Source organism: Felis catus, chromosome A1, assembly GCF_018350175.1.
Source record: "Felis catus isolate Fca126 chromosome A1, F.catus_Fca126_mat1.0, whole genome shotgun sequence".
Classification (NCBI taxonomy): Eukaryota; Metazoa; Chordata; class Mammalia; order Carnivora; family Felidae; genus Felis; species Felis catus.
This window is the reverse complement of record NC_058368.1, coordinates 34,484,101-34,498,565: the sequence shown is the minus strand read 5'-3', so window position 1 is coordinate 34,498,565 and position 14,465 is coordinate 34,484,101. Positions and strand designations below refer to the sequence as shown.

Here is a 14,465-nt window from a genome sequence, read left to right as displayed (position 1 = left end):
CCCTTCATCAGGCTCTGGGCTGATGGCTCAGAGCCTGGAGCCTGTTTCCGATTCTGTGTCTCCCTCTCTCTCTGCCCCTCCCCCGTTCATGCTCTGTCTCTCTCTGTCCCAAAAATAAAATAAAAACGTTGAAAAAGAAAAAAAAAATAAATAAAATACCTATTTTCCATGATTTTTTAAAAAAAAGTGTTTAAAGTTTCTTTATTTTTGAGAGACAGAGACACAGAGTGTGAGCAGGGGAGGGGGCAGAGAGAGAGGGAGACACAGAAACCAAAACAGGTTCCAGGCTCTGAGGTGTCAGCACAGAGTCCCATGTGGGGCTTGAACCCATAAACTGTGATATCATGACCTGAGCTGAAGTCGGATGCTTAACCAACTGAGCCACCCAGGCACCCCTTTTCCATGATATTTTTTGCATCACTAATAAAATATACAATAATTTAAATGTCACTGATGAAAAATTATAATGTCATAATATATTTTCTAAGCACTCATAATTAATTTTTTATTTTTTATTTTAAATACTATTTTTAGCACCGTTTTGGATTCAGAGAAAAATTGTGAAGATTCAGAGATTTCCTGTATACTCTCTGAGTCCACGCATGCTTAGTCTCCCTGCTATCAACGTCTACCAGAGTACTACATTTTTTAGAATTGATGACCTTACATTGACACATCATGATCACCCAAAGTCCATAGTTCATATTAGGGTTCGCTCTTGGTGTTACACATTGATTTTATGAGTTTGGACAAATGTATAATGATATACATCCACCATTATCATATCATACGGGGTATTTTCACTACCCCAAAAATCCTCTGTGCTTGGCCTACTGATTCCTCCCTCTGACCTCAGTTCTTGGCAACCACTGATCTTCTTTCTGTCTCCATGGTTTTACCTTTCAGGGAATGTCATATAGTTGGAATCATACAATATGTAACCTTTTCAGATTAGCTAATTTTACTTGGTAATATGCATTTAAGTTTCTACCATGTCTTTACCTGGCTGGATAGCTCCTTTCTTTTTAGTACTGAATAGTATTCCATTGTCTGAATGGTAACATACTTACATTGTTCCTTCATTTGTTTGCGTGCTTTTAACCCATTCACCTACTGAAGGACTTCGTGGATGCTTCCAAGTTGTGGCAATTATGAATAATGCTACTATAAATATCCAAATGCAGATTTTTTGAGTGAACATAAGTTTCAACTCTTTTGGGTAGACACCAAGGTGCGAGATTACTGAATCATATGGTAAGCGTATGTTTAGTTTTATAAGAATTGTCTTCTGAACTGTCGTCCGAAGTTCCTGTATCATTTTGCATTCGTACCAGCAATGTATGAGAGTTCCTGTGGCTCCATATCTTCTCCAACATTTGTGGATGAGAGTGTTCCAAGTATCAGCCATTCTGATAGATGTATGAGGTGTCTGTTAAGCACTTTGGCTCATTTTTAAATCCCATTGTTTTCCGATTGTTGAGTTTTAACTGTTTTGTCTATTTTGGATAACAACACTGTATGAAACGTGTCTTTCACAAATATTTTCTCTCAGTCTGTGGCTTGCCTTTTCATTATCTTAACGTTGACTTTTGCAGTGCAGAAGTTTCTAATTTTAGTGAAGTCCAGGTGATCAATTTTTTTCTTTAATGGATCTTGCCTTTGGTGTTGAAGCTATGCCACAACCATACCTGAGGCCGTACAGGTTTTTTCCTCTGTTATCTTCTAGGAGATTTATAGTTTAGCATTTTACAGCTACATGTGCGATTAACGATCGACTTTAACTTAATTTTCGTGAAAAGTATAAAGTCTGTGTCCAGATTCATTTTTTTGCATGTCCATGTTCAGTTGTTCCAGCACCATTTGTTGAAAAGACTGTCTTTTCTCAATTGTCTTGCCTTTGTCCCTTTGTCAAAGATCAAGTGACTATATTTAAGTATGGTTCTATTTCTGCTCTCTTTTCTGGACCATTAATCTGTCTATTGTTTCACTGATACCCCTCTTTCTTGAATGCTGTGGGCTTATTAATTTTTAAATATTATTTTCACCCCAAGATTAGCACATGGTCTCCTATCAAATGTTTCCTACAGGCTGGTAAAGGAGGAATAACACATAACATCACCGAGAGAGTAGTGAAAATACTATAAATAATACAAATAGTAATGCAATGAACCACCTCTTTAACTTCAAGATCTCGGTTACCCACTGTATATAAAGAGATTTCTCAGGTGCTGTCTGGGAAGTCATGGTTAGTGGATATATGTGTGCATGTGTGTGAGTAGAGTACAATATATCATTTCAGTTTACTGAAGTATTCTGTTCATTTTTGTCAAGGATACATACATCCACACTACTTGATCAAATTTAGCATGCCTTACCTTTGTGATGGAGTGCTTCAATTTTGGATCATTAAAATTAAGAGAGGCATTGTTTCTCTGTTTAAAATTAGATTGAGTGCTCTATGTGTATATAACATGTTAAAATAGAGGTCATTTGTGGAAATTTATTTTGAGTGTTTCTCCACCTAAAGTATGGATGAATATTATACCATCTACAAATCTGTTTTAATTACTATTGACTACTTATTCAAATTCAAGATTTTTATGACTTTTTTCTTTACCATTTAATATTTCTTCACTCATTATATCAATATTCTTGTTAGTAGTGAAAAACTATTTTACAAGGGTTATGGATTGATTTTCCATGCCTGTCGTGGCTGGTTCACTTTCTACTTTCCACATGACCATCCCTTCAATCTAGGAAATATTCACCTTGTCTCAGACCCGGGATAGAGCTATGGCAACAGTGTTTTGAGAAGAACTTCCAAAGAAACACCATCGATTCTTCCTTTTGCTAAGTTGGGAAGCTAATGTGAATTGTTACTTTTTATCCATAATCAACTCCAGAATGCAAAGGAAAAGTTAAATGTTTAAGAATAAATTTATTGTGGTTGTTCCATATTGCAGTACCCCCATTGCTTCACACCCTCCCCAAGACTTGGTGTTGTCAGTCTTCATTTCTTTAGCCATTATAATGGGTGCGAAATATTATCTCATTTTTATTGTCAAATCTTGATGACTAAAGATATTGATTGTCTTCATGTGCATATTAGCCATTTGTACATCTTCTTTTGTGAATATCAATTCAAGGTTTTACCTGAATTCTTTTTCCCTGGAGTTGGTTTATGTCTGTCCTTATGCCAGTACCACACTGTTTTGATTAGTGAAGCTTTGTAATCATTCATGAAAGCAGGTGTAAATCTTTAGCTATTCCATTGCAAACAAGTTTTAAAGAGAGTATTCCCCATGTTTTTGTTGTCCTATCATTAGAAGTTCTCAATGTTAATATGTGCATAAATTTTCTACTTTTAGCATCTGTGATCACTTCTGATACTAAATTGTAGAGAATAATATCCATAGTGATTGCTAATAATAGTAAAAATAATTATTATTTCAAATATACATCAAGCACTTAGCATTTTAAACATACTAAACAGGGGTGCCTGGCTAGCTCAGTCGGTTAAGCCTCTGACTTCCGCTCAGGTCATGATCTCGCAGTTTGTGGGTTAGAGTGCCCGGTTGGGCTCTGTGCTGACAGCTCAGAGCCTGGAGCCTGCTTCTGATTCTGTGTCTCCTTCTCCCTCTGTTCCTCTCCCGCTCTGTCTCCACTCTGTCTCTCTTTCTCTCTCAAAAATAAATAAAGATTAAAAAAATTTAAAAAGAAATAAACACACTAAACAATTTCATCCTTACACAAGCCTTACCGGCTGGGTGCTATTAATATTCCCATACCACAGGTGAGATAATTGAGGCAGAAAAAGATTAAGTAACTTATTCAAGGTTATAGATCAAATAAGTGGTGACGACAGGAATGAAAGCCTAAGCACTATGATTACAACATCCAACTCTTGCAGCAACTAATAACTAAAGTTATAGCTTTAAAATTCTGGTTGGCTGCATCAGTCCAATTTGTTAGAGAGAAACATAAGAGTTAGAATAATTGAACACATTATATGTGTAATGAGGTCACTCTTTAATGTGTATACTTTTTATAGTGTCCTTCAGAATCATTTAAGAAGCTCCAGTTTTTGACTGAAGCTCCATTCACAGCCTGGTTAATGAGAACCATTTCTTTATCTACATACACAACCACCAAATTTATGAAGACATTTATGAGTTAGGTGAAAAAGAAACAGGTATGTTCCCTCTGCTGCAATTAAATGGTTAAAATGCAGACTGTAACTATGAATGATTTGAGAATAAAGTTTACTGAAAGTTTAGGGTAAATAGTTACCTACTGTGATTTGTAACTTCTGAATATATTTATACACCGTGATTTTAAGGAATGCAAAATATAAAACAGGATTTCAAATGGTAAGTGGAGGAAACGCTTCATTCCAAAGAGGATCTTAAGACTAGCAAAATCCAATTCTCAAGTTGCATTGACTAGTGTCTGCAAGTTCTCCATGCTGCCAACGCCACTTTTCTTGTCCACGAAAGGACACATCCCACTTACTGAAGTCAAGCCTTCTAGACTTTATGAACATAAAAATATCATGTTTTAAAATATGTCCATGGCATTCGCATCTGCATGCAGACCATACTAAATCTCATAAATTATTTACTTAAGTGTGAACAGATGACAAACTTGTTCAAATATTTGTTCAAGGATATTGTTTAACTTCCTTAAAAATGCCATATTGGCAGCTTCTTCACAGTTATGCTATGTTAATATTCAACAATGTGGTCTTATCTAATGCCCTGAATAAGAATGGAAAGAAATGAAAATAAGAATTAATAATATAAGAAATAAATGTCAGTGAGTTGATGTGAAAATCACAAGAAGTTTTCAGTGTGTTTGCATAACAGCTGACTGCATTATATAAACAAATGTATATACGTATGTATATCTGGATATATATGCATATATGTACCTACATTTAAATATCTGTATATATGTTGTTTATGTGTGTGTATCGGTAGATATATGATGGGAAATTCATACTTGCATATGGTTATATGATTCGAAAACATTTGATCAAAGTTCAACAAATCCCTCTACTGAAGAAATTCTTCTCGCTTGTTGTATGCCAGTTGAGTTGTGAAATTTAGATTTTAAGATCTCCAACTTGTTTTAAGGTTGTATTTTCCCCAGTATTTATCTTTATATGTGGTTCGTAACCTAAGCAAAACTGAAAATTCAGTATAATTAAATAAAACAGCTACTTTCTTGCGGTGCACTGGAAAGGATTTCATAAACTGTAAACTTTGAAAGGAAGGCATCTCAGGGAACAATCAAATCCCCTTATTTAACTGCTGAGGTCACTGAGCATCAAGATACAATAAGAATTGCCCAACTCACACAGTGACAGAAGAACCAAAGCTGCAAGTAATTTTATAACCTGAGTCATTTTATAACATGAACTGGTAAGTTCTATATTCAATGTGTTAGTGCTGTTCTGTTAATCATCTTTGATAGTTTTGCTTCCTAATCATGTATATTAATCATCTGCCTATAACTTGACCAAATGTTCCCAGATGCAGAAATGGAGCCTTCCACTTCCTGTGTGTTCCTCTGGGATGGAGTTAATCCCGGGCCCGGAAAAAGCACTCAATAAAAACTCGCACATTGATTGTTGGATGCATGTCAGAACAAGCTGAGCAGAGAGCATCTGAGCAACAACTTTCAGTGTCCAGTTTAGTGGTAGCAGGTGAGGCAGCAGGACCCAGAGCAGAGGACTCTCGCTGGAAGTCCCACTACCAGCCTGTCTGATTCCCTGGTGGAGGCGGCTTCACTGGGGTCACGATTGTGTCATGTGCTCCATTCTCTCATGCTCTTGTTTAGCCACAACTTTACTTCCATTCTAAGAGTGGAATTCCTTCTGCCAATATTTGAAATCCATTCTCAGCCATTCCTCCTTCAAAGTGCACTCAGATATTGACTCAGGGATTTCCAGTAGCTTGGTGGGACCGTGCCTTCTTCTGGTTACCCAAAGAAAACCTCATCAAGAGAAGAGTAAATGAATGCAAAGTTGTATCTATTGTAATATCCTCCGATGATCTATTGGACTGTGAACTGCAGGTAGAAACGCTGTAAGACTTATTTGAAGAGGAAACACCCTGCATTCCAATTATTTGTGTTTGCCTTCAGTGTAATCTTTAATTTTCTCCCTTGCATTTGCTATTGTCTTTGACATCTTCATCACCTTTATCATTCCCAGCCCAGATTCTGACAGTAGACATTGGTAAGGTACCTAAAAGAGGAGCTTATTTTTATTTTACTCACATTTTTTATTATGTGTGCATTTATGGCTTATATTTATTTTAAATTATTATTTCAATTGCTGAAAGTCTCCAAGCTTCACCAGCCTGTGGGTACAAATGAGGTCAATTTAATAAGATGTCACTTTCCATAAACCCCCACCTGTGGAAGGACAGTATCTCGGATTCATATTCAAGGTTCCTTTTCTACCTGAAATGTGTGTGTGTGTGTGTCCCAGCATATGGCCAATCCACTTTCTCCCAGCACTTCTGGTCACTGATGCTACCGACTCCTGTTGATTACTCTAGGCTTTCTCTTGCTTCTTGCTCTGCCTGGGCTGCACTGCCACACTGATGCCACCCTGCCAAGCCCTCCTCCAAACTTCACAGGAGCTGTCTCTGTAGCTATGTCTAGCACTGTCACTGAAGCCCTGGGTAGGATGGCTGCCGAAGCCTCCTCTGCCACCAGTGCTCAACACACACCATCGTTTGTATGCATGCCACTTCTGTAATCCCTGTAGTGCATGATGGAATCATCTTTTCCCCTCCACCACGAGGTGAAGACAAAGACTCTCTCCTTCAGTGAGGCTGCCCTGAGCCCTTGTCTCAACTACGCTTCATCCTTGGATGTTGGTGTCTGACCTTGCAGCCTGGATTTAGAAAGAATCCAACCAAATCAGTTTAGGGAGAACACTCTCACCCCCATAGTTACCTGGTCAAATTCCTCCCCTCTTTTCCCCTCCCTATTGTCCTGTTGATACCGGGTCACTCTAGCCTGCCTTCAGCAAGAATCCCGTTCGGTCAGTTTAGCAAGAATCTCCCTACCCTTCATGTCTCCCCTTAGTAATTTTCTATCCATTTATAAATCCTCATTTTTCCTTTTTTGTATTCAAAGTTGAGCTCAATTTCTGTCTTGTTGTGATAGACTTGACACCTATCACAGTAGTCCTGAATAAAGTCTTCCTTACCATTTTAACATGTGTCAGAATTTTTTCTTTAACAGCAGCACTCTCTGGTAGGTTTACTCTGGTGATGGGGTGGTAGCTTTTTTAAGCACAGACCTTTCCTGAACAGGGCATCCCAGTTAAATTCCATAGTCTAAAAAGGAACCAGAAAGTGACCCAGAAAACTCACCAGATCATGAGTATACTCTGAATAAATCGTGCAGCAATGGTAGTTCTCCTGATACGGATTTCTTAACAGCCTTATAATAGGTTATATTTATCAATACAGATCTCTGCTCCTGGCACTAGGCATCTACAAATTTCCAGAAATAATTTCCTTCCAGATTAGATTCCAATCTCAAAGATGAATCTCTAAAATTCTCAGAGAGAATAGTGACAAGTATATTACACCTGCAGTATTGAAGCAAACTTCTTCCTTACCAATAAATGTATACACACACACACACACACACACACACACACACACACACACACACATGAATATAGATAATAGATGATAGATAAGTAGATAGATAGATTGATAGATGATAGATCTGATTCTATACAACTAAAGCTCTATTGCATGAACACACATTTAAATATATGTGTGCATAAATTTATGTATGATTTATGCATGTTTGCATGTACATGCAATAGCCTGCAGTCTTTCTTGTACATGTATGTGGTACTTGCTTCCTTTACTGTATTCAATTTCATTTCAGGAAGGGTCTTCCAGATAAACATTATTCAAAGCAGTAAAGCATTTAAAATTACATTAAGGCAGAATCAGGTATTTTTGCAGTCATAATAGAGCAGGAAAGCAGCATGAAGTGAACAAAGGGCTGCACAGCAGGAAATTTATGCTAGTGAGGAAGCAATTCACACCTGTTAACTACTGTGAAAAGACTGAGACACAACACTAGGCTTTCCATCCAAACACAATGTTAGTTGTCTGGATTTTCTTTCTTTTTCTTTTCCTTTTTTTTAATTTTTGACATCTTAAACTTTTTTTTGCAAAAATTACTCACAAATTAAATGATGCAGCCTGTAGAATAATAAAAAATTATGCCTAAAGAAGGAAAATGTGGCAAGAAGAAATGCAAAGTCATGGAATAGTGCACAAAATATACCATTAAATTCCAACAAGAAAGAAAAGGAAAAAAAAATAATGTGTGAAATGGTCTAGGAAAAAACAAACAAATGTGCAGAACCATATATTCTGTTGCCTTATTGTAATGAGATCTGGTAATACTGAGCTAAGGGTGAGATAAGATAGACCCAGTCCTCAGAATCCAGAAAAGTGCATGGCTAAAAATAAGACTCTCCGTGCTTATTTAACCAGTGACAAAAGTCTTGGAACTCAATGAGGAAAATGTTTGTCCTAATGATATTTTATCTGCAGTGTTGAACCAGAGCTCCTTCTGAATGGATGCACCATGAAGCTGTAAGAAAGAGAACTGAAAGCTCTGAACTCTGAGCATTATCCATCTTATGTGCCTCTTTTTACTTTCACTTGGCTGTTTCATGTGCTTTGAAGTATTACTCAGTCCAGCTCTTTGCATGAATGTTTAAAACTGAGAATAGTCATTGTTCAGACTAAAGAATGAAGAGTTACAAGAGAATGGAAGTATATAAACATGAGGTGAGACCAAGAGCTCAGGAACACACTTAACCAGGTTCAGAGTTTTCTTTAAAACACAGTATATAGTTAGCACTATTCTCCCTGTAATTATTTATGAAACACTGTATTGTGCAATGTATTTCCTAATTAGGCATTCATAGCCCCTTGCTCAGGAGGTGTCAACATAAGAAAAATACCTATCACGGGGAAGACATAGAGGTGAGAAGTTTCTCCTCTTCTGACAAACTTTTTCAAGCTCCAAGGACAAGTGATTCCTTCTCTCTTTGTTTCAAAGCAAGCCAGGACTATAGAAGCCAAATTTCTGTATAAGAGTTTTCTCTATGATTCTCCTCTCTTTGGGAAATCCATACACACTAGGGTAATTTGCTCTTTGGAAAAGTCCATTTTCATCACCTTATAAACCTGCCTTCTTTCTTACATCTGAGAAAATCTGAACCCTCAACTGAGCATTCAAGGCTGCCATCAGCAAAGAACACTACTATTCTATTGTACCTACATAATTCCCTCCTCAGAGTTTCCCTTCCACGTTCCTCTTCACACTGTGCCAGCATGTCCTCCTTTCTTTCCCCACCCTGTGCAGTGACTTTGCACATTTCCACCCTGAAAAAACTCCTTTCCCAGAGGAAATATGTTTTATTTTCCTAATCAGATGCCTACTTTTGCTAAGAGACCTTAAGTGTAACCACTATGTAACTCTAGGTATTGATAAGCCTCATTACTATGACAGGAATGAAGGAAAACAAAGTCACGGTGAAGATATGTCTCTTGAGCAATATGTGTTTTCAGCCTTAAAATATTGTGTGATTTTGAATCTCTACATGGAATTTCCTTGCTTCTCTTCTAGCCTCTAGGTTTCTGAATGTTCAGAATATATAATAAAGACAAAAGGCAGCTGAGCAACCTGGTTTGCCCGGGACTTAGGACTTTTCCAGAATGAGAGACTCAGAGCCCAAACCGGGAAAGACAGAGGCAAATTGGAACAAGTTGTTCACCATACAGAGATGTTATGTATAAAATAGCGATATGTAATATATAGTTTATAGAAGAGGATTGCAATATAAAATCAGCCCATATTTCGTATCTGTAAACATACATTTAGGCATTCTGCGAAACTTTTCTAGAACAGAAGGTAATTATTACTCCCATATTTCAATGGCTTTAAAGTATGAATGTATAGCATTTTAATTTTAAGATTAAATTATTTGATTAATGCTAGTAACTTTGGGATAAGTTTTTAGGGGGTTGATAGAAGGGATTTAATAAAACTCTTACAAACCATGTGTAAGACTCAATTATGAGGTGAAATGGAAGTAACATTGACATTTACTGGTTATCAAAAATGTTATTATGTTTTAATTAATAACACTTTTGTGGTGTCGGTGACAGTATAATGGTAAGGAGCAGACACTTGTTAGAGAGCTTATAACTATTGACCTTGCCATTCAAAATCTCTGCTTTCATTTTTTTTGAATTTTTTCCAGCTTTATTGAGGTATAATTGACAAATAAAAATTGTATATATTTAAGATGTACATTATTCTGATTTGATATATGTATACACTGTGAAATGATTACCATAACCAAGCAAATTAACATATCCATCACCTCACATAGTTGACTATTTGTGTGTTTGTATGGTGATAACACTTAAGATCTACTCCCTTAGCAAATTTCAAGTATACGATACAGTATAATTAACCACAATCATCACGCTGTACAGTAGATCTCCAGAATATATTCATCTCATAACTGAAAGTTTGTATCCTTTGACCAACATGTCCCCATTTCCCCCACCCCCAACCCCTGGCAAATACTATTTCTGCTTTGATGAGTTCAACTTTCTGATTCCACATATAAGTGAGACCATGCAGTATTGCCTTTCTGTGTCTGGTTTACTTCACAAAACATTACGTCCTCTAGGCTCTTCCATGTTGTCACGAATGGCAGGATTTCCTTTTTCCTGGCTGAATAATATTCTGTATTTCCATATCTTGGTTTTGTGAGTAATGCTGCGATTCACACAGGAGTGCAGCTACCTCTTCAAGATACTGATTTCATTTCCTGTGGATAGTGTATCCAGAAGTGGGATTGTTGGATCATATGGTACATATATGTTCACTTTTTGAGCAAAGTCCATATTGTTTTGTATTATCACTGTATCAATTTACATTCCCACCAACAAAGTACAAGTGTTCCCTTTTCTCTATACCCTCTCCAGCACTTGTTATCTCTTGTCTTTTTTTTTTAATATTTATTTATTTTTGAGAGAGAGAGAGAAATAGAGAACAAGTGGGCAAAGGGCAGAGAGAGAGGGAGACACTGAATCTGAAGCAGGCTCGGAGCTCTGAGCTGTCAACACAGAGCCCGACAGGAGGCTGGAACTTAGAAAAGGTGAGATAATGACCTGAGCGGAAGTTGGACGCTTAACTGACAGAGCCACCCAGGCGCCCCTCTTGTCTTTTTAAATGACAGCCATTCTGACAGGGGTGTGGTGATATCTCATTGTGGTTTTGGTTTGCATTTTTCTGATGATTAGTGATGTTCTCTGTACCTTCTCGTATATCTCTCATCTTTGGAAAAGTATCTATTCAGGTCCTTCATCTCCTTTTTTTTTTTTTTTTTTAGTTGGTTTTTGTTTGTGTGTTTGTTTGTTTATGTTTTGTTTGTTTGCTATTGAATTGTATGAGTCCCTTATATGTTTGGGGTATAAACTCCTTATCAGAGATTTGTTTTGTAAATATGTAAGGCTAATGAGTGTTCTAGTTTTAAGTGAAAAATATCTATAAATGGATAGGAAAGAGGGTAGGAAAGTGTCTGACACATAGGAAACTGACACGGATGTTCAGGACTGTCATGGTGGTGCCCACAAACATTGTTAACTGGCTGATTTGGACTATTGCTTTAATTAAGAGCCAAAGAATGCTTATAAGCCAACTAATTCATCATGAATACGTTGAAATATGGATTGGAGACTAAATGATGCTTATTTGGATACAGTAAAGGAGAATATTAAAGATCACCAAATAATAGTCTGAATGTAGACAATCGATAATTGCAACAAGTTATGTCTGGCTAAATTTGGTAGCTTTATACACACATGTGTGTACTTTGTGTCACACCTCCCATAATATGAAGTAAAATAGCAGAAAAGGAATAGAAAAGTATAAACCTGGAAAGACAAATGGAATAGGAAGGCAGACAAGAGTGGATAAGAGATACCAACAAAATCATGAAAAGTAAACTAGCTATATAAGAAGTTATGTTTGAGGGGAAAAAATAAAAAGCAACAGAAAGCTATAGAAAGTTACAGGTGTTGTAACCTTTACCCTGTTACCCAATCAACTGATGAATTTGAGACATGTCCTCCTGAAGGTGGAATTGAAAAGTAGAACTCAAGACAGAAAACTATTTTTAAAATTCTTTTTTAACATTTACTTATTTTTGAAAGATAGAAAGAGACAGAGTGCCAGCAGGGAAGGGGAAGAGAGAAAAGGAGACACAGAATCTGAAGCAGACTCCAGGCTCTAAGCTGTTAGCACAGAGCCCAATGTGGGAATCGAACTCACGAACCGTGAGATCATGACCTGAGCTGAAGTCGAATACTTAACCGACGGAGCCACCCACGTGCCCCAAGACAGAAAACTATTTTAACTATCTTTCTAGCGAACCTGGATCATCCACCCTCTCACCTTTATACCTGAAATACTGGGTTTATCCTGGGAAGGTAAATGAAGCACTGATCATCTTAAGAAGATTGAGAGTGATGTGAAAAGGCTCTAGATCAGGGAATACATAAGACCAAAGTGATTAAACAAGGACACTCCACTTCTTTAACTCCTTGACTTGCAGAACACTTCTGGTCACAAATGTATAACCTGTGGAAAAGAGATATTTCTGTTTATGGTAACTGATTTAGACATTAGTGCTGGGGAGGTGGGGAGAATGGGTGTCCCTCAATGAAGCATTTTACTGTGGACCCACCAGTGAATGTGCCCTAACATGACCATGCAGATTCCAAGAGATTGGGGAGGGGGGAGACCCTATAGAGAAAACATATACCGAAGCAAACAAAAAGAAAAGGAAAAGAATTTAAAATGAAGGAAACAGATAATGTCAAGGGAAGCAACCTTTAGAAAAAAAAGTAATCAAAATACTGACAGAAGACCCACTTCTGAGTGAAATATAGAGAAGTATGAGAAAACATTGTCTCCACTCTATAAACAAACAGACAAACAATTCAGGAAGTTCACAACATCATATCTTTTCTCAGGCCCAACTGAGAGCTGAGGTTGGTTGCAAGATAACTGAGTGCAATACATTTTCAAGAGTGACAAACCCTTCAGAAAGAGATGGGAAACATTTTGCCTTTGTCAGAGTATGGGTGAAAGTGGTGATTTCCATTAAAAGAGGGTAAGGAGAAGTCAGCTATAATTTTGACAGTTTTCTAATGACTGGGGACTCATGTGACAGATAAACTGGGAACCTCAGATACAAGAGGCTGTTGCACTCACTTGCAAGCTTTTATCCAAGAGCTAGGGGTTCACCAGACAGAGTGGGAGCTAGGCTACAGAGAGAGCTATACCACAGTGAGGGCTTTTAGAAATGGTCAGCTGCTATTGGGTCAGGGCATAAAATGCATTTCCCCAGACCTTTCGTCCTAAGTAGCAAGACCCTGCAAGTGCTGGGGTCCTGGCAGGAATTCTTCCCATCTGAAGGCAGGCAGCGCAGGCAAAATTCCACTGCTTCTGGAGGAGGAGGAGGAAGAGGTGGGGGCAAAGGGCCTCCACCCTGGGGAAGAGATAAAAGATCTTCTTGTTCAAGGATAGCACAGTAGAACAAACAAGTAAACTGCAGCTGTGTGTAAAGGGGGGGAGGAGAGTTTGGGCCGAGTTTGGCCCCACGGTGGAGGGAACAGGTTGCTGGTAAGACCATACCTTTGTTGGCCAAACTCACTGGGTTTCATGATGACTGTAACCTGCAATTGGTAATTAAAAAGACCCCCAGCACTTCCAAGTAACAAGAATAGCAATGCTAAACAACAGGCAGGACCTGGAGAGAGACCCCTTAAACTTGGGGAGACTGCTAAACTGTGATCAGTTTCCCTCTTCCTGAGCTTTGGAGACTACAGAAACTCAATGAACTCATTCGTTTCCTTTCCTCAGGGATCTCTGCCCTGTACTACCTGTTGTTGAATATTTGAAAACATCTTTCCTTATATCTTGTCTACTTATTGTTTATGGTGAGGACTAAATACATCCCAGTAATTTCATTATGGCCAGAAGTGGAAATCACATTAATGTTTTTCCATGTAATTGCTTTTTTGGAGGTGGGGTGCGGGGAGGCACTCAACTTGGTACCGAACTGCGATGGGAAACGTCTTTAGATAGTACATCATTTTGCTTCAGTGTTGGAGCACTGATTCCCATGACTGACTCGCTGTCAAAAATGGTCGGTTAAACAAATATTCTAACTGAACTGAGTGCAATATTTCCCAGGACTGGTCATGCTAAAATTTGGTGGTAAACTTTGTTGAACTTCACTGGAATACAACCGCCCGTACTACAAAACAGATGTTGTTAATTTATATTTTAAAGCCAGGCTTTTCCATTTGCACAGACTAAAA

General features: G+C 37.8%; 1 long non-coding RNA gene across 2 annotated transcripts in view; it reads left to right on the top strand.

The window, feature by feature from the left end:
* LOC123384353 overlaps nucleotides 1–14,465 on the top strand; it is a 936,858-nt gene that overhangs the window by 868,565 nt on the left and 53,828 nt on the right. The window contains exon 8 of one of the 2 annotated variants that reach the window (XR_006595337.1): nucleotides 5,535–7,374. The exons of the other annotated variant lie outside the window; for it this stretch is intronic. This is a non-coding gene — a long non-coding RNA (uncharacterized LOC123384353). Of the gene's footprint in view, nucleotides 1–5,534; nucleotides 7,375–14,465 lie in introns of those variants that run through there. 2 annotated transcript variants of the gene reach the window in all.